Source organism: Harpia harpyja, chromosome 2, assembly GCF_026419915.1.
Source record: "Harpia harpyja isolate bHarHar1 chromosome 2, bHarHar1 primary haplotype, whole genome shotgun sequence".
NCBI classification, from domain to species: domain Eukaryota; kingdom Metazoa; phylum Chordata; class Aves; order Accipitriformes; family Accipitridae; genus Harpia; species Harpia harpyja.
In genome coordinates, this window is record NC_068941.1 from 6,567,484 (window position 1) to 6,593,755 (window position 26,272).

At 37.4% G+C, this 26,272-nt stretch overlaps 1 long non-coding RNA gene across 1 annotated transcript in view; it reads left to right on the forward strand.

The window, feature by feature from the left end:
• The window catches only part of LOC128154144 (uncharacterized), a 71,898-nt gene extending 47,682 nt beyond the window's left edge, over window positions 1-24,216 (forward strand). The window contains exons 2-6 of the long non-coding RNA XR_008239262.1: window positions 3,019-3,420; window positions 4,186-4,286; window positions 6,991-7,177; window positions 22,268-22,376; window positions 23,969-24,216. This is a non-coding gene — a long non-coding RNA (uncharacterized LOC128154144). The remainder of the gene's footprint in view (window positions 1-3,018; window positions 3,421-4,185; window positions 4,287-6,990; window positions 7,178-22,267; window positions 22,377-23,968) is intronic.
• The last annotated feature ends 2,056 nt before the right edge of the window (window positions 24,217-26,272 follow it).

The window sequence follows — 26,272 nt, forward strand, 5'->3', positions numbered from 1 at the left end:
ATCATTGTGAAATCTTGCTGGTGGAGCACTGCTTTGAAAGATGCGATCTGCAGATGTTCAATGTGGGCTCAATTTTCCCCACATCACAATAAACTTATAGATGAAGTATTTCCATTTGTTATTATCCATGGTGAAAATGAAAAAAAAAAATCTTTAAGGGATAAATATCCTTATATAAGATTTTTTTGAAAAAAATGGTTGTTTTCCTTCATCTGATCCAGGCTTTCGTCTCCTTAAGTATACTTATGGGCATGGTTGAACTTCTTCTGACTAACTTTGAATCTGTTTGAATATTACAAGTGTGAAATTGTGACCACACGTGTTATATTAACACTTTGCATAGGAGACTCATGTGTATGTGAGAGAAAAATCAGATGCATATATGAGGTGAAAATGGAACCAGTTGAAAAAGACTGGAAAGAAATGAGGGAGACAAAATAATATTCTGTGTGTATGTAGTGAAATACATAATATAAATTTAGTTATCTAGACTCTTCTAGTCCAGCATTTGTGAATATATCACCAAATAGCTCAAAAATCTATTTAAAAAATAACTTAATTACTCTTTTAGTAGAAATACTGCAGTGAAGGCTTTAAAGTAGAGGCAGCAAAATGATGGTGAACTTGAGCTAGACTGAGACACATACAAATCAAACCTTAAGACTTTCAAAACTGTGCAAAGGTCACAAGATTTTTCCATTTTTGTTGCAATAGAAATGAAAACTTTCTATGTAAACCAAGAAAAAGTTAACTGAATTTCACTAAATTTTGAAGAATAGATTCTGTCTGTCTGTCTCCTTTTGTCCACCTATTTAAACACGCATGCACTTCATGCAGAAGTGATATATGTAGGAAGAAATATTTCAAATATCAGATGACCTGCTCTTTAGGTTGTGGGATACTTTCATACTTTTTAATTTTGAAGGTCATGTCTATCTGGTGTTTTTTTACAGTTATTAAACTCAATGCCTCTGAGAAAGGCTCCTGCATACTTTTACAAACCCACATTTCCCATGATTTGTGCAACTTGGCTTTTGAATGGATTTTGCAGTTTCTGGTACTATATGCATTTTGAAATGCATATAGTATCCAGAAATCTACTGAAGTCAATTGCTCTTTCCTTTCTGCTCCTAAAAAGTTTATGATGATTAGCCTTGAGCATCGCTTAAGCTACATTTTCATGACAGCATTGCTGAGTACATGCTTTGAGTGTTCCTCCCCAATATAGTTGCACTCATGTTCCGCAAGCTGCCATGGAGCCAGGCTTTCGGAAGCCCTCAGAACCACCATTGCTTCACAAGATATCAGGTGTTCTGTAAAATTACTGAGAAAAGAAAAAAAAGAAAATCAATTAATGTCTGCAGATGGGAGAAAATAAGACTACAAAAATCAATGCTTTGAGTCTAATATTTTCCTGTGCATAAACAAAAATAATTGGGAAACATGCAAACAAATGGCTTATTTATTTATTTTTTAATTTCTGAAGGTGAACCAATCTTATGTTTTCTTTTTTTCCCCAAGGCTGTTAAGTAGTCTTCTGATTAATGATACGTTGATCAATACTGCTCACAGGGAGTGCAAACACCTTGAAAATTAGTCCTGAAATTTGCTTCAAATTGAGCAAACTGAAATGAAGACTCATTTTGAAAAATGGTTGTCATTTTAGGCTATCTTGTGAAGTTTAAAGCCACTACAGCACTGAAAACCTTGAAGATATCCACGCTCGCCACGAACATTTCAGTAGTGAGGCGGACGTAGCTGTGCCCCAGCAGGGAGATGGACATTCCTAAGAAGCACGCACTGCCCTTTTACGTGTATTTATTGAGAGGGAAACACCCAGCAGCCATTAGGCATAGACAAGACACGTTGGTCATCTCACTTGCTTAGGGCATGGTTCTAAGTCTTAGACAAGTCCGAGGTAGCCTTCTGCAGACCCTACTGCAAGCAAAAAAAAAAATCATATTTTTAGTATAGCTACCACATTTTGCTGAAAAATCCTGGTGTTTTTAAGCTTTCCAAATAAGCAATTTTAATGAAAAGGGAGAACATGCAGAGAAAGGGCTTCCAGGCAGAAGACAGGGACATGAATAAAAATGTCTTTCATTTTTCCCTTCTCTCCAAAATCTAGCATGAAGCGAGGGCAGTGACTGTGATAATAAAGGCAAATGATAAATGAAAGAAGGGACACTTCAACATAATCTAGATAACAGGAAAATTTTAAATGGACAATTTAACATGAGGGTCTGCATGGAATTATTTTTCATTAAACAATCAAATCTTGTGATAATGCAAATGAAATCCATTTTTAGCTGCAGGAAATTTTGAGAATTTCAGAGGAATAAAAAATGTGAGAATAATAATATCATGATGGTAATTCACAGTAATTATAGAAAAGCATAATTGCACAACACAAGCACTAATCAAAGCTTGGAAGAGTACTTTGGCAATCATTAGGATTTCAGAGCTATTAGCATTTACCTTTGTCATTGGGCACCACACAACAAGCATTATTAATTTCATGTCGATCTAGAGCATAATTTCCCTGATCAAATATCAGTTCATAATAACTAACCACAAAGATTAGCTTATATGACATTGATTTTTGTGAAGTATTTTAGAAAGCAAGCTTTACTAGTGATTGGTTTGGAAGTAGCAATGTTGTCCTTGAACTTAGATTATTTCTCAAGGTTTGTGGGCTATCCTGTATGTGTACAAATTCCATCAATTTGTACCAAATCTGCTGGCCTAAAAAAGCTTCAGAGCATTGTCTGTGCTTTCCCTCTTGATATCTTATAGGTGTAATTTTCTGAGCTTCATACATCTGTGAGTGTGTTAGTAATCAAAGTAGTATGGAACTGTGCACATATTTTGTGCTGCTGTGGTACATATGTAACTCATCATTTGTGCTCACTGTAACTTCTAACTGATGTACAGCTAGTCCTAAATTATTCTGTGTATAGAATTTGTTTAATTTGTTCTTTTTTCTTTCTTTCTTTTTTTTTTTTCCCCATTGACCAGCAATACTTTTGTTCAGACCTGCCCTGACTGCCTAGCATGAGGAAAAGAATATTTTACAGTTCATACCATACAGGGATGGAGGTAAAGGGAACATTTGACCAAATCAGAGTTCAATTAAAGAAAGAAGAATATGGATCTGGAAAACTCACAATGTGCTCGTGGAGAAGGGATGATCAACCATTAGGAGAGGAGTTGGTTTTCAAGAAAACTGAAGAGATAAATAGAAGCACAAGTAAACAGTTGAAACCAAGAAGAAGTAGTTTGAAACTTTGGTTTGGAGAAGGGATATCCTGTAAGGAACAAAATCATGACCAACATGGTTTTCCCAGGTGAAGAATTGAAAACGTGAAATTAACTAAAGCACAAACAACTAAAGCATAGTTATTCATGCTAGTATTATATGTAAGTATTTGGGATATGCATAATGTTCTCTTACGTTCAGTAGAAGAAAAGCTGTATTTTGTGCAACTAAAGAAACAAACAAAACCAGGTCCCTAAATATGAAATGTGACTTTCTGGGCCTTCTTGGTTCCTTTTATAACCTTCTCTAAGCATTAATTTTTTAAAAAAATTAAATCTGTTCTCTTACTGACATTTACAGACTTTTAAAAATTCTATACCATATGTATAGCTTTTAAAGGGAAGGGTTGTCTATAGGAGAAGACATTGTCTGGTAAGTAAAAAAATATTTCAATTTGTTGTTCAATAAAGCAAGATACAACTTACCGACATGCAGGTGGGGTCATTTCCCAGTGTCGGAAATAGTAAGTATTGAATACCTTTTCCATTTCTCAACTGACTCACTGTCACAGTGCTTTTCCCTCACTTGTAGCAGGATTGTTTTTCTGTTAGCAACTTATTTTTTAACACACCGTTCTGACACCTTGACAGTTCATGTGCTAAATCAAACTTTACAATTACTGGCAGGCAGTTATTAGATGTATTGCACTTAATTAACTTTGCACCTAATTACAAGCAGTGCTGGCCGATTACAAAGGGCATAAATATATTAGTGCCCTAGCTGTCACATCATGAAAATGGCTGTTTGAACAAGTCAAGCAAAAGCAATTACCACATTGTGTGCATGGTGAAGTGTAGCAGAGTGCAGAGAGAAGAATGAACTGTTTTACTGTTTGTAGGAATTTAATTTTGCACTTTGCATTTCAGGTGACCCAGATGAGCAAAGAGTATGATAAAAGGTTTCCTTTCATTTGTATAATCACTTCAGGAATGCTTCATGTGTGTGAAGGGAAAACAAAAGTTGCATGGTAAGAGCTGACTTAGGTTTTGTTAGATACCCACCCTGTGTATCTGTAGATGATGAAAGTATGAGGATTCCAGCATTAAGGAAGAAAAGCAGTCTAACGTGAGGTATATTCTATGGATCATAAGTAAAACTTGTGATTCAGAATGACACTGTGCAACTGTTACTTATACCGTAGTTGCCAAAATTAGAAGGAAAGCAGAATTTGGTCTCATCTGTAGAGGGCTATGTTGTAAAGAACAAATGTTAGCACTCAGCTGGCGTTCTGTGGAAATCTGTCTTGTGTTAGCATAGGAAGAAGACATCTCTGCTGGAAAAGTAAGCAAGATATTCAGAGCAATTTTTAAAATTTTTTAAGTGGCTTTGTAAACAAATTCTATATAAGAGAGATGTTTCCTTCTGTATCAAGTATCTGTTCTAACCACCACATGCTCTCTTTTGCGAAGGAAAATATAGCATGTTACAGGTGGCTTAGCTAATCGTTGTGCATATAGCCATAGAGGGATGTTGTGTTCATTTTACAAGAACCCTGGCTAAGGAGAAAAACTGAGAACTGTTAAATACCATAATTTTTTTCATTCCTTAAAGATTTCCTTTTTCTGCTTAGCAGCCGAATAGCCCCTGTATTAGCAATGTTTTGCAACAAAACTAATCAAAATGTTTGTTTTCCTTTTCAACAAAACTTAGTCCCACACTTAATTATTCAGCAATGCATAGACGAACCAACTTAAGCCCAGTCATAGGAATTTCATGGTCAACAGACTGCTTTGTAGAAAACAGTACCGAGGTCACACAAACCAGTTTCATATATATTGGCCAAAAAAGGTCATTAGAACTTGACTTTGCTTCAGGCAAATGGAAAGAAACAGAGGGAGTCACAATGTGGTGCTAAATTAGTGGCTGTAGGGCTTGTATGCTGTTGTTGTTTACAAGCTCTGAATAAAGAGAACTGTGAGGATGTATGTAAACCTTTCCCAGCCGAGAACAGCCGTTCATTGTTATTCACTTCTAAATAGGCTGCCTGTGTTGTTTCTGATAACTCATGGAAAAAGTAGGTGGCCTTTAACAAAAGTTTCGGATGCCTTTGCAATTGTGCTTGCATGAAAAAGTCAGTGGACTCCTTTGTGTGCAACAGCATAAAGTAGAAAGTGGGGAGATAATGTGTTTTCAAATACAACATTACATCACTGCTGAAAACATTGCTCAATGTATTGAGACCTTGGGTGGTCAGTAATTTTTACCCTGTATAAAATTAGAGACATTGCTGTAGAAAAATAATCCTGTGCAGGAAAGTGTCCTGATGGAATGATCTGGGGGAGACAAGCACTGTCATTCAAGTAGCCTGTGCAAGAGCACTTTGGCTTTTTAACCACTCCTTACTAGAACAGTCAGGATCTCAGCCCAAGAGAGGTTAAATCAGTCAAGGGTTCATGTAAAGCTCTATGATTTCAGTTTTCCAGGGCAAAATACATGCTACTAAGCTTTTCACCGTGGAGAAACTGCAGGGTGCAAGGAATTAATGTGAACTAATGTGCACTTGACTCTTCCAACACACAAAGTGAGTTATGGTCAATACCAAGTGGGTTAAAATGTTACTTTCTTAATTGAATGCACTGGAACCAGCAAATAATCCATGAAAAATGTTTAAAAAATTAAAAGTAAATCTAAAGCTCCATGCATTTGAGGAAAATCAGATGAAACAGCAATGAGAAGTTATTCTAGCAGAATATGTCTGAATCTTATGTGCTTGAATTTTTTTCTGATACAGATGGTCATAGAATCATAGAGTCATTTAGGTTGGAAAAGACCCTTAAGATCATCGAGTCCAACTGTAGACCTAACACTGCCAAGTCCACCACTAAACCATGTCCCTAAGCACCATGTCTACACAAGTTTTAAATACCTCCAGCGAAGGTGACTTGTCTTTGCTACATAGTTGCTGCCTTGATCCAATTGCTATTAGTTAAAATATTCAACCCAAATAGTCAGTTTGTGTATAAATTTATAAATAAAACTATGATATGTTGTATCATAAACCCATGGTGGGGGAAATGGGGATATATGCAAAAATACACATCACCGCTTCTCAATTTTGAAACAGGATATCACAACTTTTTTGTGCAGCAGTCCTGTCCGGAGCGGGACAGCAGGGGTTTCTGTGCATACAGAGCCAAGACACTGCTAGCTGGCTAGTGTGTGAGAGAATGGGGGCCACTGCCTCTTGGCTGCTTCCTCCTGGACAGGCTTTGGGCTTTGGTGAGAGGCACTGCTCAGCAGGGCCACGAGCCACAGCCCTGCAGGACACAAGAATCTGACTTCTCAGGACTTTCAGGGACTCAGCAAGAGCTTGAAGTCCTGCCTCTGAGAGAATGGATGCTCCAGTCATTCAGCACACTGCTGGTACCTGGTGCTTACACAAGGTGGGGAGTCCCAGTCCTGATGAAGTTGTCTCCTCACTTGAAGCATGGGCGTTGTATTAAGCACTAACAATGTGGCAGCAACAGTTGCCCTATTTTATTCCTTGCCCCTCACCCCCCACCTTGAGAACAGTGGAGAAAAGACTGGGAAGTTAACTAGGGCAGCTATTTTGCCCACTTGCATAATATTTCACTAGCCACTGTGGAGTCCTCAGCTTTTCTATATTGTATTTGTACTAATGGAGCATTGACAGAAAACTGAGCTGGTTGTTTGTTCTTTTTATTCTGTAGATGAGACATTTCTCAGTCATGACTTCTGAAGACTTTACAGCCTTAGCGTGCTCCTAAGACACAGAGCCTTCTAAGATCCAAGGACATCATCTTACCTGTCTTTTACCCTTTTTTGGAAGCATCTAAAGAAAAACTGGGTTTTATGAAGGTATATGAAGATATCTTCTGATATATGAAGAATTGACAGGTATGTAAAAGCCCTCTGTTAGATTTTCCATCCAAGTCTGCTTTGTTCACGAACTGCATACTTTATCGTTTGACTTTTACACTCTGTTGTAATGACTCTTTCCATCTGAGTGCATCGTACTGTAGAAAGCTAATTGACTTTGACTTCTCTGCTTTTGTTCTCAGTGGGATAATGCCAGTTGTAATTCTTTTATTGATTGTTTAGAGCAATTAGCGGAAAACAAATTTCTCCAAAGAACAGATAATTTGGTTTTGTTGCTCTCTACCATTAAAGCTAAACAATTTGTTATCTGAAAAAAAATTAATAGGAAACATATTCCATCTGTTTATTAGCTGAAGAGAGACAGGTTACCTCATCATTAATGTCATCGGTAATTAGCGCTCTTGTGCTGCCACCATCTGCACCAGTGGCTGGCAATCTGTCAGCAGCTTCAAATGCCAGGGCTGATTGTGTTTATCTGTGCCAAACAATGGGCAGACCGTATGTGATTCTGAAATTTGTAAACAGTAGTTGGCTAATGTAATTTAACTAGGCAGTTTAGTTATATGTGTGACTGCTACCCTGGGAAGGACATGAGACTTTAAACCTCCAGGGCAATTCCCAGTCATTGGGTCACCAGCACCAGGCTCAGAATGCCACTCTCAATTAATCAGATTTCTGATGGTCACAACTGGTTTTTGTTTCCATTCGGGATGAGGTCTGGAAAGGTGCTGCGGTCAGAGTGGCAGGACCTGCGCTCACATTCCATCAGCATCACTGCCCTCCACGATAACTGGCAGATAAATCCTGACATGTCTCACAGAGGCCTCATTAATCGGATAGGCTTCTTAGTTGTTATATAGTAGGTAATTTCTTGTTCTACTCTAGATGAAAAGAATGGATTTTATTTTACACTGGGTAAAGTTTCTCCAAATTAAAAAAAAAAAGCCAGGGAAAAAGGAAGTAGCTCTGTAATATTTAGGTACTAATCTTAGTGTTTTACTGACTTTTTGCTCTGTTATTCTTGATCTAAAAAAATACATCAGACTTGAGTTTTATTTTCTTGTTTTATTTTGAGCAGAAAAATATCTGAAAATTCTGACTGCCTAATAAAATAGCTTCTGAGGGTCAGAGACTCTTGAGATCCCACACGAGGGGATTTGAAAGCTTATGTAAGAATATGTTTGTAGTGGTGGAGAGCTGTCTGCCATGCTTAAATTTGTGTCATAGTTACTATACAGTAAATGATTATACATGTAAGTGGTTAATGAGTTACTTGTTTAGTAATTTTTCATTGGTACTATCCTGTTCTATACATTCAGTCATGTGAATAATATATACAAGTACAGGTGGAAGTTAAATGCTTTCTTTGGCACATGGTTTTGAAGCCTACATTAACGTGTATTACTTCAAGTATCATATTACGATTAGTGAATATCTATTAATAGTGCCTATTGCTAATACCTGAACATTTTCCTCTCCAGGGCTACTGGAGCAGAAAGCTATTAAAAATGTGAGGTCCCGCTGGCATTGTAGAAAAATCCATTTCATAGTTGTATGGTAGCATACAATTTCCAAGGGTCTGCTAGATATTTGTATTTGATGCATGAAGCCTAAGTATGTTCAGGGAGTAATCTCTTTTTCTGATGTGAGAACATGGAGCTGCCGTTGAAAACTGAATCTCAGTCAAAGGTGAGAGGAATCATGAATTTCAGAGAGTCCAGTATAATGCATTTCTAAAGATCTGGTGTTAGCAAGAGGTGCAGTTGGATTAGTTGGTCTCTAAAAAATGACTAGGAATAGATCATTAGAGGCACTAGCAAAATAGGGAAGAGTATGAAGCATACTAAGAAAGCTATAATGTTTCAATATATTAAGTCCCTATTGTGGAAAAGGGTCTCTGTGTGTGTATATATATATATATGTATATATAGATACATAATTTGGAAGGTGAATAATGTAAGGAAAGCGATATTGTAACGAACAAGAAAGTAGAGTATTTTATGACTTAATATTCTAAAATGTTTATTTACAAAAGGTAGTTTGGACTTGTGGACTGATCCAAAGCAACCTGAATTGAAATATTCATTTGGGTTTCAATAGGTTTTAGGTCCAACCCATCTTTTCCAATGTTTATTGGGTAAATTTACTGCATGCAAATTTTTACAGTATTTGCTGCCTTCACATACCGTAAGAAATTGTCTGTCCTAATGAGTGTACACTAAAGATGGAATAAATGTGGCATGAAAAAATCAGGTGTTTAATATCCAATAGGAATAGCAATATGGTATATAAGAATCTTTTGTTCTTCCATTTACTTTTGAGTCATTTCAGTAATTCGTTTATGTGGCGTGCCAATTTGCATATTATAGAATATAATTTTAAAGGTACATATCTGTTTATCCTGAGGTAACGGTGGATCAATACAGAAAACAAAGTAATTTTAGCTTTGGGATTAGAGGAGGAAAAAGAGGTTTTAATAGCAGTGTAGGGATGTTCTAGAATTTAATTGTAACCCCTCCGCCACTTTTCTACACATAAAATAGAAAAACATTACAGATACTAAAATTAAATGTGATGCCAATACTGTAAATCCAGTGTAAGGGTTTATTGTATCACTGAGCTCTTTAAAATGTTAACATTCCTTGGCTTCATTTAGAAACATTAACTAATTCCAGGTGAGTCACCTCAGACAACAAAGCCCACTGTTGGTAGACATCCATCACACAGAGCATGAGGTAACAATTCTCCAGGGGCATGTGTAGATGTGAGAATATTTTGTTATGGTGTGGTGACTAACATTCCTTTATTTCTCATTAGTTTATACTGTACTCTATTATATAAAAACTAATTTCTGTTAGCTTCTACATTCAGTTAATGTACACACATCATTTAATGAACATAATATACCTTAAAATATTAAATTACAGCCTTTCTGCCCCCCCAGGTAGACTGCCAGACATGGTGGTATAAATTAATATGTAGTGCTGCAAAGCTAAAAAATTCCATTTAGCAAAGAAGACTTAAAGCAGCTCCCAGAGGCAGGGCTGGAACCTTCTGCTGTAGACCACTGAAATCAATGGAAAGACTTACACTGACTTCATTAATTGCTAAAATAAGGGTGGGGATGGAAGACAAAGATCTTTGGAGAACAAATTAGGGAAGCAGGTTATATTTCTCCATTAGCAGTTGAAGTTTTTCTTAGAGATAAGTAAGCATTCAGTCACAGGTTGCCTAAATAACTATTCTAAGGTATTTCTAAGTTGCTCTTTGCATATCAGTATGATTTAGCTGTTTTCAGGTATAAAATGCATCCATTGTTTTTACTTGAGCTAAAGAGGAAAGCTTAGCGTTGTCATTATCATCACAAGCAATGGGAGTCATGATTTGAAATGCAGGTGGCTAAAGTCACCTCAGATGCTCACAAGTATTCTGGCCTGGCCTATGAGGGCCATGTCAAAATTGTGCTACCTGGCAGAATTGAAGACAATGGGAAATGAGCAGTCCCTTTAGACCTTGCTCTCTGCTGTCCTTTTTATGTTACTTGCACTATAATGCCACTGTTATAGAAAGATCAGGAAGAAATGGAATTTAGACTAAAGGAAGCAAGATTTTAAAAAAACCAAACCCAAACAGAAGGAATCAAGACTAAAAATAGGGAATCTAGAACTCAGCTCTAATCCCAGAAATTATGTGATTTCTGTTTGCAGACTAGCATTCATTATGATGAAGTCAACTACTTCTGTTGCTTAGGTCTTTTATTAATTGGTCACATGGCAGCTGTGAAAAGGCCAATGTTTTGTTTTAGCCAAAATGCATTCACAAGATCAAACTGAGTTCATTTTTTTTTAAATTCCTGTAAAGCAGCATATTATGCCTCTGATATTGAATCTTCTCCTTTTCACTCAGGCCAAATTTTCATATATTATTTTTCAAAACACCTGTTGAGTTGGGATAGAAGAAACTAAGCAACTCATGACATCATTTTTCATTTAGAAAAATATGATGTAATCTTAGAAGATTATTATAAATTGTTTCTTCATTGTAAATAATATACATACAGATGATGAATAATTGCAGGCAAAGATCAATTAAGAAAGGTTGTCTTAAATGTGACTTATTTGTCTCTATGATTATCACTGGTCAAATGCAATTACGTACTTGTCAAATTGCAGCTCTGGAAAGATGGGTTAAATGTCACTGTAAATTGCAGGTTTTAAAAAAAGTAAGTAATATATATTTCTTGACTATTTTTAGGGTTGGGTTTTTTTGTCTGATGATACAACCAGAGCTTAAAGCAATCAGAGCTGACTCAAAACACACTCAAAATATGCATTTAATTTTACTAAGCCTTGGACCTAACTGTAGGAGCAGAAATGTCTTAGCACAGTTGGCAGTCTTAAGTAGATGCAATGCCACAGCAAAAATACTACTGTTTCTGACAAATGGGCAAAGTGTTGTCAAATAACTTCACTGAGTGCTCCTAGTAACTATGAGAGCTCCATCATAGGCAGATGAAATCTGGGATCTAACTGTTAATATCTATATTAACAGAGGCTAAAGAGACACAGGATGGCTTCTTGCATGAGTAAATAACCAGCAAAGTAGGAATTTGGGCCTTTTAAAAATCATCTTTCTTTGTGACAATCTAGTTAGATTGTTGCAAGAAGGATATTTTTAATTTCTGATTATGCACTGATACTAGGTCTCAATGTAATGATCTGCTACTGAATTTCACTTCCAAAGTACAGTAGGTATGTGTATATATGGGTGTGTACTAATAACTTTCCTGATTATCAGTCAGAATTTGCCAGTGATGAAAGAAAATTTTCAGACCTTTCTCATTCTTTTTATAGTGGGACAACTTCATGCAGCTTTTGGCATGCTTCACTGCTCTAAGAAACATAGCACTTCTGAATTTTCAGGTGATTTATTTTGAATTTCAACCCCCTCCTCCTTTGCCCTATGGATTTTGTGCAGTACAGCCAGAGCCAAGAGGAATGTAAAGCTGTAATTTTGTTGAAGTATTGCAGTGATGTGAACCTACTCCTCAAGAGTCCCATCCTTGGTAACATATTATTTGAATTTTGCTTTAGAGAACATAGCAGGATGGGCAATATCCTGTCTTTATGAGTGTGAATGCACAAGCACGTGCTCAGAATCATCACACCACCAGATGTTAAGAAGAATATCTGTAGGCAGCAGGTTTACTTGGCCAGGTTGCAAGGTATCAGAGCATTTGGGAATCATTTTAGTTGACAGACTCTCTCTGACTATTTCTGGATGTGTTCCCTCACCATTATAGATATGAGACTAAGCATCCTGCATGATCTATGAATGGAGAGCTCTTGACAAAAAAATTAGGCAATATTCCTAACAGTGAAGACCAACTCCCAACTTTTTAGTCTTTTTTTTCCTCCCAGCTTCCCTCCTGCCCTCCACAGCTTTTCTTCATTCTGTGCTGTTGTTGGATACATCTTCAGATTTATTGTACCAACAGTCAAGTTTTGAGATTCTTTTGAGGCGTGCTGGCACTGGCATTTTCAATCTGTAAAGCCGTCCTGGACACTTCAACATAACCCTCTTCTGGCAGTGCTGCGAGCAGTGCATCAGTGGTGGGTATCAGATCTGAGCTAATGCAGGTCAGATTTCATGGTGCCTGCTGATATTTATGGGGATGGAAAAAATAAAACGGATTTGCCCAGAATGTTGTAGCCTATTTTAAATGCAAGTAAAGGGGTCATGAATCTGAATCCCTCATCTATCATAACTGCTGGAGGTAGAGTGTGGCTGGGACAAAGCCAACCCTATGCATCAGAGCTAAGCTGTGAGCTAAGGAAAAGAGGTTTAGTAAGAATGATCATTGATAGAAATCCACTGAAGTGAGTAGAAGTGTATTTGCCTACTGATATGATCCTGCTGCAAGCTTACTTTTCACCTCCTTTGACCACAAACTGTGAAGCTTCACTCTCTTTCTCCCCTTCATATCATGAAGCATCTCATGTTGAAGAGGGAACACAAATTATACCCCACACCAAAGAAGAAAACTTTTAGAAAAAATGTCCTCCAACTTCTTTCAACCTTTTTTCTGCTGGGAAAGGTTGGCTGACAGGGATATTAGATACATCGCATTGATTATCTCACCACTAGTGTTGACATGTGAGCTGAGAAAATGAGCAGGGTTTTTTTACTTTTCTTTAAATGTTTGGATCATGACAAACGATTTTGTGTACAGATCACTCTTTAGTAAATGTAGCCACACCTAAAATATGCTGCTTTGGTATGAGTCAGAGCTGTGTCCTGGAGCCAGAATAAACTTGCCTCAGGTCCTGATGGACCTGAATTGACAGCCATCAGGCACTCACTTTATTGATATCTGTGGTAGGATAGAGAACTGCTTCTTATTTTTGCTGACTCAGTTACTTCAAATAATTAAATTTTAGAACATCACAAGCACTCCTCAGTGATAAAAGGACAGTTTCTTTTGGCTCATATCCTTTGAGATGGAATGAGTTTTGAACATCAACTTGTGGTGTACAGTTTCACAAGTGCAAGTCTTGGAAGATATCACAAAATTCTTTGCACAAATATGCATGCTTACTTTTGAATCTTAGACTTAAAACTCAGTATGGATTATTTTCAATTATGAATCTAAGCTTTGAGAATGCTTTTTTTAAATGGGGTTAATCTGATACGGGAAAAGAGGATAACTTTTCCATCTAGATTGCGTGGATTGCATATGCAAACAGGAACAGAAATTGCCTACAGAGCCTTCATGCTTCAGGTGTACTGTGTGATTATTTTTATATTCAGCCATGAACACATTCTGTGATAATATTCCACTCCTTTTGTCTTACAGTATCAAATGAAGACTAAGACATTAAAAGCAGGGTGAAAGAAATGAAAAAATGTCAGTAAAAGCAGCTGATGAAAACCTTATTAAAAAGCTATGCATGTCAGGCTGTGATCCTTCTGTAATGTATATGTTTGTAATAACAGCTCTGAATTCTGCAGGGACCTATAAGTAATGAAGAAAATTGGTCAAGCAAAAAAAGAAGTTATTGGAAACTTGAGTGCTGTTGAGTCCCATAATATGCAAACTGTGTATCTGCATAAAATAAACCTGTGCCCTGCTGATAGGTTTTATATTGTTCCCCTTGTATACATCAATTTGTTTGCTGGGTTGAGTTTACTCCAGTAAATGTTTTATAGTGAGAATTATGTCCCCAATTTCCATGAGTAGTCAACATTCATTGTCAATTTAATATCAATAACAAGGCAAAATGTAAAACTGAACAGGACAGACAGTGTCTCCAAGGAGAAAGTTGTCCTCTTACCTAGAATGGAAAGCTTCTGGTGTTAATATATCTTTCCCAGTTGAGGAACAGAATAACGAGGGGAGAGAAGAGAATGATCAAAGCATTGCAAATATTCTGGGAAGCAAGCTAAAGTGTGGAATCAAGTCAAAGGACACCAATATGAAGAGTCAGGCTTTACAAACGTCAAAAAAGAAGGAAAACAAAACCAACAAACTGTAGTGAAGGGAAACTACTTATTTGCCTAGAAAGACAGACACTAAAGAGGCAGGAATAGAGTCTGAAACGGGAAAAGAAACAAAACCTATTGACTTGGAACAAAAGTTGCCCAGAAGTTGTAATGTACCACAGTACCAAAAATCATGTGTTTGAAACTCTTACAGTAATGTGAATGAAGACTAAAAGGAAACACCTTGTGGTCAGCAAGGTTTTGAGATGGGACAAGCATGTCTTGCCAAGAAAGCCGTAGGCTCTGTCTTGGTTTCTTTCTTGGTTCTACTCTGTCAGAAAAAGGTTGATCTGAGGGAGCTGCCTTGAGTAAACCTGATGATAGCAAGCTGGTGGAAATTATGAAGCTAGAGAAGTGAAAGCAAGTGAAAAGTTCAGTATTTCCTTGCCTATGGGAATATGGAATGGTAGAAGGCAGGAGGGAAGGGGTGATGAGGTGTATTGGTTTTGTGTGGCAAGGTTTTGGTACCGGGGGGGGTTACAGGGGTGGCTTCTGTAAGAAGAAGAAAATAACATGTGATGAACTGACCGTAAACCCCATCCCCGTCCCCCTGTGCCGCTGGGGGTTGGTAGAGAATCCGGGAGTGAAGTTGTGCCCGGGAAGAAGGGAGGGGTGGAGGGAAGGTGTTCTGAGATTTGGTTTTATTTCTCATTACTCTACTCAGGTTGATTTGTAATAAATCAAGTTAATTTTCCCCAAACTGAGTCTGTTTTGCCCGTGACGGTAGTTGGTGAGTGATCTCTCCTATCCTTATCTCGACCCACAAGCTCTTTGTTATATTTTCTCTCCCCTGTCCAGCTGAGAAGGAGGGGGAGTGATAGAACGGCTCTGGTGGGCACCTGGCGTCCAGCCAGGGTTAACCCATCACATGAGGGAGAGTAGGTTAATAGATTACAAAGATGGTGGTCTGTTGGAGGAAGTAGCATTCATTCCTTTAGATGTGTTGCTTGTCGTGAATACAATGCCTGTCAGATGCCTGTAAATGTGGTCTCGAATTGCAGTCCTGAACTTCAGCCATGGGCTTTTAGTAAATACTTTTGAAAACATGGTGTTAGAGGATCTGCCTCCACAGAACTCACTTTCCAATAAGTAGACTTGATGGGACGTACTCTGGGGGAAGAAGATGATTTAGGTACTCAATAATCTTTCCTCTTCTGCCCTGTGGAGAAATCTTCAGACTGGCCAGCAGGCCCAGAGTCAAGGAGGGTTCTAGGCTGCTGCTGGAGAGGTGATTTTATATTTGAGTACTGGAATTTCTTTTTGGTCCTGCCATCATCAATATCAGCTATTTGTTTGTTTCTCAACCCATGCAAGGTACTTCTTTAATATTAGAGTTGAGAATTAATACATACATCCCTTTTCAAACATTAACAGGTTTTACAGAAAATGATAAATTAGCAAATCAGAACAAATTTTAATTCAGTATTAACTATAAACTTGAAATCAGACTAACATTCAAATGTAACTTAGCTTCCTATGCATCAATACATTTGGAATAGGCTGGGGATATGCACTGAAGTTTCAGCTGCTCACATAAGAAGAGAGAAAGGGCTGCTCTTGTATGGGACTCGCCTTATCTGCTGTTGGCCATCTGAGGGCTGGGTGTCTAAAGCAGGCAAGTTACCAAAGATTTTCTTGTGGTTACCAGAGAGACCCAGGACAGCTCCATTCCATTTATCTTATGGTATCAAAATAATCTTTGCTCCTTACAGCATGAGCTGGAGTTCAAGTCTTTGTACAGCCTGAATGGTTTATGAAAGACAGGTTCACTGTGAATTCCCAGGAAAAACCAGAACTGATTGTATGAGAGCTTTTCCTCAGGTTTGTTCAAGTATTAAGTCAAAAACTACAATCTGTTTGGCTTCAAGATGAAGAGAAGCAATATTTACACAACGATGCCCAAGTACACGACACAAAATGCAGGTATACTATTTATTTTCTGGTCTATATAAAGAAAAATGTCAAACGAAAAAGTCTATTCTTTAGAGTGACACAGGCAAATTCTCAGTGTAATTCCATTTAAAATTCAAGTGTCCTCTGTTTTTAAATATTAGTTTGACAGACGACGAACAAGAAATCTTAAAGCTGGTAAATACTAAAAAGGGGAAAATGTGACCATATCCCTGAAAACTTTGCAGCTGGCTTTCAGAGTACACAGCCACTTCTGTAACTGTGGATATTACCAGCTGCATCTCCAATTTACTGAGCTGCTTTATTTTCAGATGTAGCAGTGGAATAATGTGTAAACTTATTTCTACTTGATAACATCCTTGAAAGAAATCTCCCAGAAAACACCAAAGACCATTGAAAGAAGAAACACTCTTAAGTTACTCCAACTAAAAGAATATTGGTTTAAATATGCTGTATGCAGGCACCATTACTTGAACATAGGTTTTATTGCACAATAGAGCTGATAGCGATGATACATCTTCCCCCTAAACTTGTCACTCCTCCAGGTAGCAATACTTAAGTAGGCACAGTATGTCACATTTTACGGCTAGGAGAATGCCCAGGACACTAAGTCAATCTCTTTCCATTTGGTGTCTTGCATCAGTGAAATAAATACTGATTTAACAGCTGTCACAGACTCCACTGCACATATCACCTGAAGTTATGATGTATTAGAGATCATGATAGGGTGGTACATCAAAATAAAGGGAACTGGATTTTTGCAGTAGGCTGGACACAGTGGGCAAGTAGAGTATGCTTCACAAAATAGCATTAATTGGTTTGTCCATAAAGGACAAGAATAAATAAAAGCCATTAAGTTTCATCTGTGTGTAGTATCAGGGTACATGCCACAATTGTAAACTGTGAAAATTAAGTCGTCTTTCCTTTATTTATTCTACTTGTCTCAGGGTTAATCAGCTGTAGCACCAAACTAACTCCTTTCAGTCTTGCACAAAAGCCTATAATATATCACAGAATTAGGTTCACAGGTGGCTTGTTGTCAGTGAGGCAAGAAGTTCAGCTTAAGAAAGTATAAAATAGAGGTTTATTTTGTATTCCCTTAACAACTGTATAGTATGCAGAAACATGCAAATAGTTGAGTTCAAATGGCTGTTAACATTCTTCTTGAGTACTGATATAATAAGGAAGTAATGCCATAAAAGTTCACAGTAAAAAGGTACATTACATTCTCTTGGTAGTAGAGTCTTAATTTGTTAGCCACAAAGGCATTGGGGTGGGAGACTAGAGTACAGTTTAAATGGATACCAGTGCACGTACAGCCAAAGGAAAAGTACGCATTAAAATAATGATTTCCAATATTTTTTTTTTTTTGACAAACAGAGCATGCTCAGCCTGAACCACGTTCTTACAACCCATGATGCACAGTATCAGGTGAACTCGTAGTTTAATGTTTTCCAGCACACCAGTTAGAGATGATTGGCCAGGCTGACACATAGGTCAGTTTTCCCTGAATCAGAATTTGGGAATGAATACCTAAAAATACCTACTCTGCTATTAGCCTGGTTTTTGTCTATAGCCCATGTCAAACTCTTAAATTTGAGTTAATTTTTTATGAACTTTAATTTTTAATGAACTTTAATTTTTTTTTTCTCTGTAAGCCTTTTTAATCTATGTTTCCCTTCACCCAGGATGGGAGAGGGCCCATTATCTGTACCAAGAAGAGAAGAAATAAAAAGAAACTGAGAGCCAAATTAAACTGAAACTAAGCAGGTGCAGTTTCACTGAAGTTAAGAGTGAAACCTGCCGTCCCGTTTATTTAGCCAATATAGCTCAGTTAAAGCTTAATGCAAGAGCCTGCATAGCTAGATGATTGGGCAAAGTTACCCATCCATGGTTTGTCATCTCAGGCATGAAGTCCTATGACAACCTGTGCCTACTCAATGACTGTTTCATCCTCCTGTCTGCTAATAATATTTCCATATAGTATTGGTTTAGTCCCATTTCCAGTCCCAAATTCCTACCTCTTTTCTACTGTCCTGATGTCATAGTTCCCCTGTACCAATTTATCCTATTTTTTTTCTCTTCTGCTCTTACCCTCTACTCCACTTCCAGCAGACATTGCTGTGTTGAATCTTGTTTGTTTGTCTAGGGAGCAGAGGATGAAGAGCCTTAATTCAGTGGTGTCATGTCTGAGATCTGCCAAGGCGGTCTGGGATTAGTGATCTTAAGGTGAAATGTGTAGTGGCACAAATGCAAGAACTTTGATGCTCTCTTCACCATGTCTGTAAATATCTATAGTGTGTACTGCTTTGACTTAAAATATTTTTGAAAGTTAAATCTTCAATTTTCAGTTCCAAAAATCGTAACAACTGGCAACAGATATCCAAAAGTGGCCTCAAAAGAATAAATGTGCTTTGACATATTTCTTTGTTCTTTTAAAGTAAATGAAACAATTAGTCCAAATGAAGCACTTCATCACTGAAACCCAGAGGAATTTCTTGGCTGCTGACAAATTATGAATAATAATAAAAGAAGAGAGTGCAGAAAGGAAGGAGGGGTCATGAGAGTAGATAATCTATGGGTGACGAACAAAAGCCAATTTCAAGGACTCTTGAGCTGGGTTAACTTCTGCTGAGATGTTCAGTTTCTGTTTCAAAGAGTTCAGTAAGCCAAAAGTGTTACAGTGGATTGTATGAGCTTCTGCAAAGTGCTGTGTGCACTCATTTTATTTCTATCTTAAGTAACTGATTATCCTCCAGTTTCATGTAAAGCACTGTCAGTGGAGATCTTTATTTCTATTAGTAGAAAGCATGTTCACTTGCAAATGTAGCTTGAATCGCATAAGGACAAGCTGAGCTTTCTACTTTTCTGCTTTCTGTTAAACCCTATTTTATTTTGCAATTGTCTTGCCCATCTCCACCACATTTTTCTGTTTGCTTACCTTTCTATCCTGTCTGTCTGCAATGGCTTAGGGCACAGGCTCTGTCATTGTTGCTGTAGGTCATGCTCACTTTATCTGAAGTCTTTCACTGAACAGGGCCTTCATTCCTGAGGGATGTGACAAGGCACTACATTAACATACAAGCCATGTATATGTGCATGTGTGTGTGTATTGATATAAGTCAGGATCTATGTGAAATCTCAGTATTATCTAATGGCACTTACACTCTTCTCACCACGGAAGAAAAATGTCTGCCTTTAAAATCCCGGGATTCATGGACGCGTTGAGGTAGCTGTTCAGCTTCAGAAGTGAACAATATTTTAAGTAAAATCTTTATCTTGTAGAAGAAGATGCTGAAATACAATTAAGTGGCTTTGCATCCAGAACATTTCATGAAGTAAAGAATGAAACAGAAATACCAATGTGGTCCTTCAACAATTTCTATTTCCTATTTTAGAAGTCTATACATTTTAGGAAAGCTCTTAAATCAGGTATAGTTTGATGAGATGCGGTTATCACAGATCGATTAAAAATTCATCTGACAACAAAAGAGCAGATCTATTTTGCTACCATGCACCTCATGTAGTGGACACAAAACACAATTCTTCATTCTTTCTACACACTCTAAAGCTGTGTCCTTGGTGCTTAAGACTTCAACAGGGCCGCACAAGAAAGCACCATGGTTTGACATACAGGAAAGGGGGAAAGAGAGTGTACTACCGTTCAGCTGTATTTTTGTGCATCCTTATGAGCTGATTTTGGTTTGCACAGATCAGGAGGAGTCTCAGGACAGTGTCTACACTTGCCACTGGTCGGTATTTTAGGGGATAGTTGTGTGGCTGGGTAGCACAATAATGTGGTTTGTAGACTCAGTTACTCTGCCGCTGAGCATGCCCAAATGGTTTCGAACCTGCTCGCAGAAATAGGTCAGACTATGCCAGAAAGTCCCAATATTTCAAAGATACAAGTGTGTCGTTTTACTGTAAAGCTTCCTAAGGTTATTTTGTTACCTATTACAAAATTATATCCTAGGTAATGCTGCGTGAAGTGTCCCTAAGATCTGCTACACCCGTCACCCATCAGATGCTGCAGGCCAAAACCACTGCTTTTGTAACTCCATTGACTTCAGAAGTTTGCATGAGGGAAGAGTTTGGTCCATTTTAACTAACTATAATACACTGTTCTTTGCAACTTCCCAGGTGTATAATTCTTATAGCCTTCTTTCATAGAGTAAAGGAGATTAATTTTAGAAACAGTAGATTTTACAGATCCCAGGGTATTTGCCCTAACCATTATTTTGCTTTGAGTAAGTAGGCTCTCTGGCTTACTTTCACTTGTGGGGAATTATATCACAGACATATTAACAGCTATACCCCAGTTAAAGTGTGTACCACTAGGGATTGTCTTCAAGCCCAGTAAGTTTGCTATTATTTCCTATCATAAAATCTGTGCTAAGTAATAAAAATTAAAAAAAAGAAAAAAAAAGGTTGAGGTCACACTGCAGCTGCAGTCTCTTTGAGAATTCAGAAGGAAAACACAAGCTAATCTATACAGAAATAACACCTGAAAAAGACACTTGAATAATCTTGGACATGAAAGAAAATTTTAAAAGCCCCACAGTCTCAGCAGCTTTAATAATATCTTAGAGTTGTAATCACCTTTCCTGGTGATGGGCAGGCAGAATGATGTTTTGTTGGAATCTGGTCCTGTTCTGGGAAGTCCATAAATCCATTTTTAGTTATATGCATATGATTAAGTCCTATTCCTGTCATGGCCAGTTCAAAGCGTCCTGTTGCCTTATCTCCTTGAAGGGTGAATCCCTTGTAAGACCTTGTATCTTAATTCCTACAAAGAGCCACGAGGTATAACGTATTCTCAGGGGCAGGAAAGGACTGTTGATTACTGCCTTGTGGCTTTTACTAGCCAGTTAATCCTAAGGTGTGTGACTGGAAGCTCGTTTCTCTTATGCTTCCCTGGACATCCTCACCAGATGGCCTACACAATTCTGTAAACTATATCATTCTTGCTTTTAAGACAACTTAGCTCGTGAACACTCAGGAAATCTGTGATGTTGCAACTAACCAGGTGGTCCCATAATTAATTATAATTGAGCTGATCGGTATTTTGATTTTTAATAATTGACAATAGACTTTCTTTTTAAAGTAGGATCCCCATCAATGACATTGATTTTAAAATGATGAGGATATTTCCGCAATTCTTAAAGTTAAAAAAATTATTTGTGCAATTATTATATGTATTTTTTCCTGTGTTCACATTTTTCTCCTCTATAGCCATCTAGCTAATTTTGAAAATTGATTTCCCCTGAGCTAAAATGGGAGGGAAAGGAAACAGGCAAAAAAGGGGGAAAGAAATAGAAATCTGTAAGTGAAAGATTTCTTTTAAAGTGCTAAAGCAAAAAGGTGAAAGACTTGAGAATGGGGAAAGAAAACTTGAAATAAAATTAATCACAAGCAGGAGAAACGGTGTGGAAATCATTAATGAAATTGCTTTCCAGCTTTTCTACCATTTTGTCTCAGCAAGCCAGAATAACAAATTGTCAGCATAGTTCCAAGATGGACATTTTAGTGTCTCTTTCACAATTCCATTTCGGGGCTATGGAAGAGAGGTTCCAATTGGTATTTAATTCTTAGACTTACAAATGTGCCTTTTCCCAATAAATAGAGAATCAATGATGCACTTTATTGTTTTTTCAGCTTTCTCAGCAGGGAAGATTGGCCTCTTTACATTGGAAGACCTCTGTCTGTGGTGTATGCATTTCAGAGCCTTCCCACCTGCTTTTGACAAGCTGGGTGAAATATATCAGTAAGTAGCACGATTTTGACATAAAAGTAAAATTGTATGTAGTCAGGAATAATTGAATAAGTGAATTCGCAGTTCAGTTTGAAAAAACCTATGACTAATAGTAATTCAGTATTAACAGATTATTAACTCAACATTTATTAACGTTTATATGCTAACAGACGAAAATGTTTCACATATGAACTAGGTACTGTTCTGTTCATAATTAAATGTTTACCTGTGTAATATTTTAGCAGTAGAATAAAGAGTAGCTTTATGTTGAGCCAGGCTACTGATTGGAAGAACTATGCTGTGTTAAGACAGCCTTATTCAAACCTTCCTGCTCCCGCTGGGAACACGTTATTGCATGCAAGGGCCATCCTACTACCTTCTCAGTATCAGCAAAGATAATAAGGTCAAATTATTTCATACATTGCAGAATACTTTCCATGGATGATCTTGTAATACTAAAATTTAAAAGCCCTTTAGGCAAATACTAGAAACACACACAGTTGTTTTGTCTAAATGACACCACTGATGCAGTACGAAGGAGACAACACAGGGCTATCTGAAACTGGTTACCGAGTGGAAGCTGTGGTGTGTGTCGCAATGGCAGTTAGACTGTATGTAAGGTAACTGTAAGTCCATCTGACAAAATCTCTACTAACAACAGCCAAATTCAGCCAGCTTTCCTCTAACACAGTAAAGACAGTGGAAGCCTCACAACAAGATCATGGAGTCTGTTCAAAATGCCTTTCAGATAGTATTTTGGTTCTGATCCTACAGAGACTTAACAACTTAGTTAATTTTGACCATCGCGCATGATCAGAGAAGTCAATTTTAAGCCTGCCTATTTGGCATGAAAGAAATACTTTAACAATATATGTAAATGTTTAATTTCCATACAGTCTGATCCAATTAAGTCAAATTGGCATCTTTGCATTAATTAAAAAGAGGAGCCCGGCTCAGTTATTTGAGTGCTCTGTCAGAATAATTGCCCTGAAATTAGGATCAGAGGCTTTTGTTTTTCATTACATCCTCTAAGTTATATACACCGTATCAGGTGTAAGAGATTGTTTTTGAGTCCTACCATCATTTGGAGTATTTTTTTTCTCCATCTCTGCTGTTCTTGCAGCACTAAATCCTTTGGGCAATGTTCCTTACAAGAAGAGAGGGGAAAGAACAGTGCATACCAAGAAGGTAGAAAATTTTAATGCCCTGTACAGCATGATCTCCTTCTGTCTTTACTTACCTGGTTATAACAATGACAAAATTGTTGGGCCCTTCAGCTCTTGGAAAGTGCCTGTTTTTATCAGCATTAATTGCTTCCAGGGGGACTAAGCATTAGTAAAGGTAAGTCTTCGCACCATCAGGGACTAATTAGGACAAGTACAAAGGAAAGAGAAGTAGAATGAAAATTGTTCTTATTATTCTTAATCTTGCTATGTATTGTGTTCTGAGCCTAACAGCACACTTCTCTGCTTCTTGCTTGTAACATTACCTATTAGTGTTATAAACATTGTCTAACTTGGAGGACTTTTTTTTCCTTTATCCATCCTTTTCATGTATTTACATAAATGCTACCAATTAATGTTTGGTTTTGATGCTGCTTTCAGTGGGAAGCCACACTTGTGAAGATCAGGTACACAGTTTAGTGTCCCATTCAAGGAACACAGCCACTGCCGAACAGCTGGAGGTTGATTTTTCCATAGTGACTTTAACTGGACACATATGGGAAGACATAAGGTATGCAGTAGCTAAGGAGGAAGTATATTATTTATTTAATTTTGCTGTTAGCTATCATCATGCTTACACATTTAGGTGGACTATAATCATTATTTGGCATTTTTGAAAGATCAGTGATGGAGGGATGAAAGAATAAGATAGTTTTAGTCTTGTAATAGGTTCATACTGTATATAGTATACTAGATATATAGTATTAGGTATAGCTATAGATGTTTTATATTTATATTATATATATATAAAAAAAACAGTGTATCTAAGATTAATAATATATTACCAATACTTTTAAAGAAAAGATATAAAATTTGATTCCCGTGTTTACTCAGGGCTTTATCTGACAACCTAATAGTGATATCCCTGCTTGCTTGATGTAGTAATCTGTTATAATGTAACCAAAAGTCAAAGGAAATCAATATAAATACAAAATAGAAAAGTGGTTTTTTCCCCAGCTGCTCAGTAACACTTCTGAGAATGAGCAGGTAAGTCAACATTTCCAAGGGTGCAGCAGCCCAGGCATGGAGTGAGTCCTTTGCCCAGATGTTCTGCAGCCACCGTAGTTCTTCAGGATAGCAGCATGAGCTAGTCAGTTTGTCTTTAGTGTTATGACAAGGTGAAATTTTTTGTTGTTGTTTCTGGATGTTAAAATTCTTAAAGGCTCATGAGTGTCAAGTTTAGTAGCCAGCTTATTTTCTCTTTGTGTAATATATAGCTTTCTAATATAAGCACTAATTAATCTGTAAAACAATGCATTTTTCAACGGTGTAGGAGTAGAGTACCTCACTGCAGTCACTCTCTAGGGCATTAGAGCATAATCTATATGTAAAAAGCAGAATGTTGTGTTCACCCCTCCTTATTATGGTTCCTGATTACCTGACTTGCCAATCACACACAGGATTTTCCTTAATGGAGGTTAAGTTTCACTGACCACAGGACCAGCTGACATGGTAAACTGTAAAACTTGAAAGTTTAATTTATGCTTTTCTGTGTTTGTTCTAAGAAGAAACAATCTGATCAGAAAAAAAAGAAATGCAATAAAGAAAATATTTTAAATTCAAGAAGAGAATCCATTTCATCACATTAAATGTTTCCAGAAAATTATGTGCCCTGGAAGGCATTTTTGTGACCTTGTTTATTATTGTTAATATTGTAATTACTGTTTGCTACTACTATAAAATACACTTCAACTTCAAATATTGTCACATGTACACCGTGTACACAAGGTAGACTGTCCTGTTTAGCATCTGTGTGCAAGTGAACTACTGATAACTAGTTTCTGAGTATTTCTTTCATCAAACGACTGTGCCTCTGTTGTTTAATCTTGACCATCTCTCCCAGTTTGCTTTTGGGATATGTTGGACTGTGTCAAAACTTTGTTATGCCATGCAAATTTACATTGTAATCCTCCCACTCTTTACCAGGCCAGTTGTAAATGAAGGAAAGTAAGCGAGGTTAGCATTTGGGTTTGATAAATCTTTGCCTTTCAGTTTACAGTGCTGTAGGTGCCTGTAAATTGATTGTAATAGTTTCTCCAGATGTTTTCCCAGATAGTCAAATTAGGTTGTCTGTACTATAATTTCCTGAGATGCCTTTTTTTCGCCTTCTTTTTTAAAAATAGGTAGGATGTTTGATCTGCTCCAGTTTTCTGGATCTTCACTTAGCTCAGAGACATGGGAAAGAGTGAACTTTCCCAGGTCACACTGTGTTCAGAGGCCAGACCAAGAATAACAGAACACATAACAGGTATCTCCTGATTCCAGATATATAACAGATACCACCTGATTCCAAATCCACATTATGCCACACTGGCCCTGAAATCTATCTGAACAGTACTAATTACTTAATACTTCCATCTCTGTCATTATTGTAGCTGCATAATCAGAGATTCTGGAGGCAGTCTATAAGCTTTGAAAAAGTCCACTAAAGTTTGAGTTAGCTCCTCAGCTGTTATCACTGGTTTACTGGCATTGTCTGACATCATAATTCAGAAGCCCAAGGTTAGGCAAATATCGTGATCAGTTCCCACATTGAAGAAAATGCTTTTGTGCCTCTGGTGTGCAGCTACTCTTTAACCAGTCAGCCCTGTCACCCTCTCCCCAGCTATTTCAGTTCAGGAGGAGAAAGCAGGCCCAAACACAGGGAGTCGTGCTGGTGCACACAGTGAACATGAATCCCAGTAA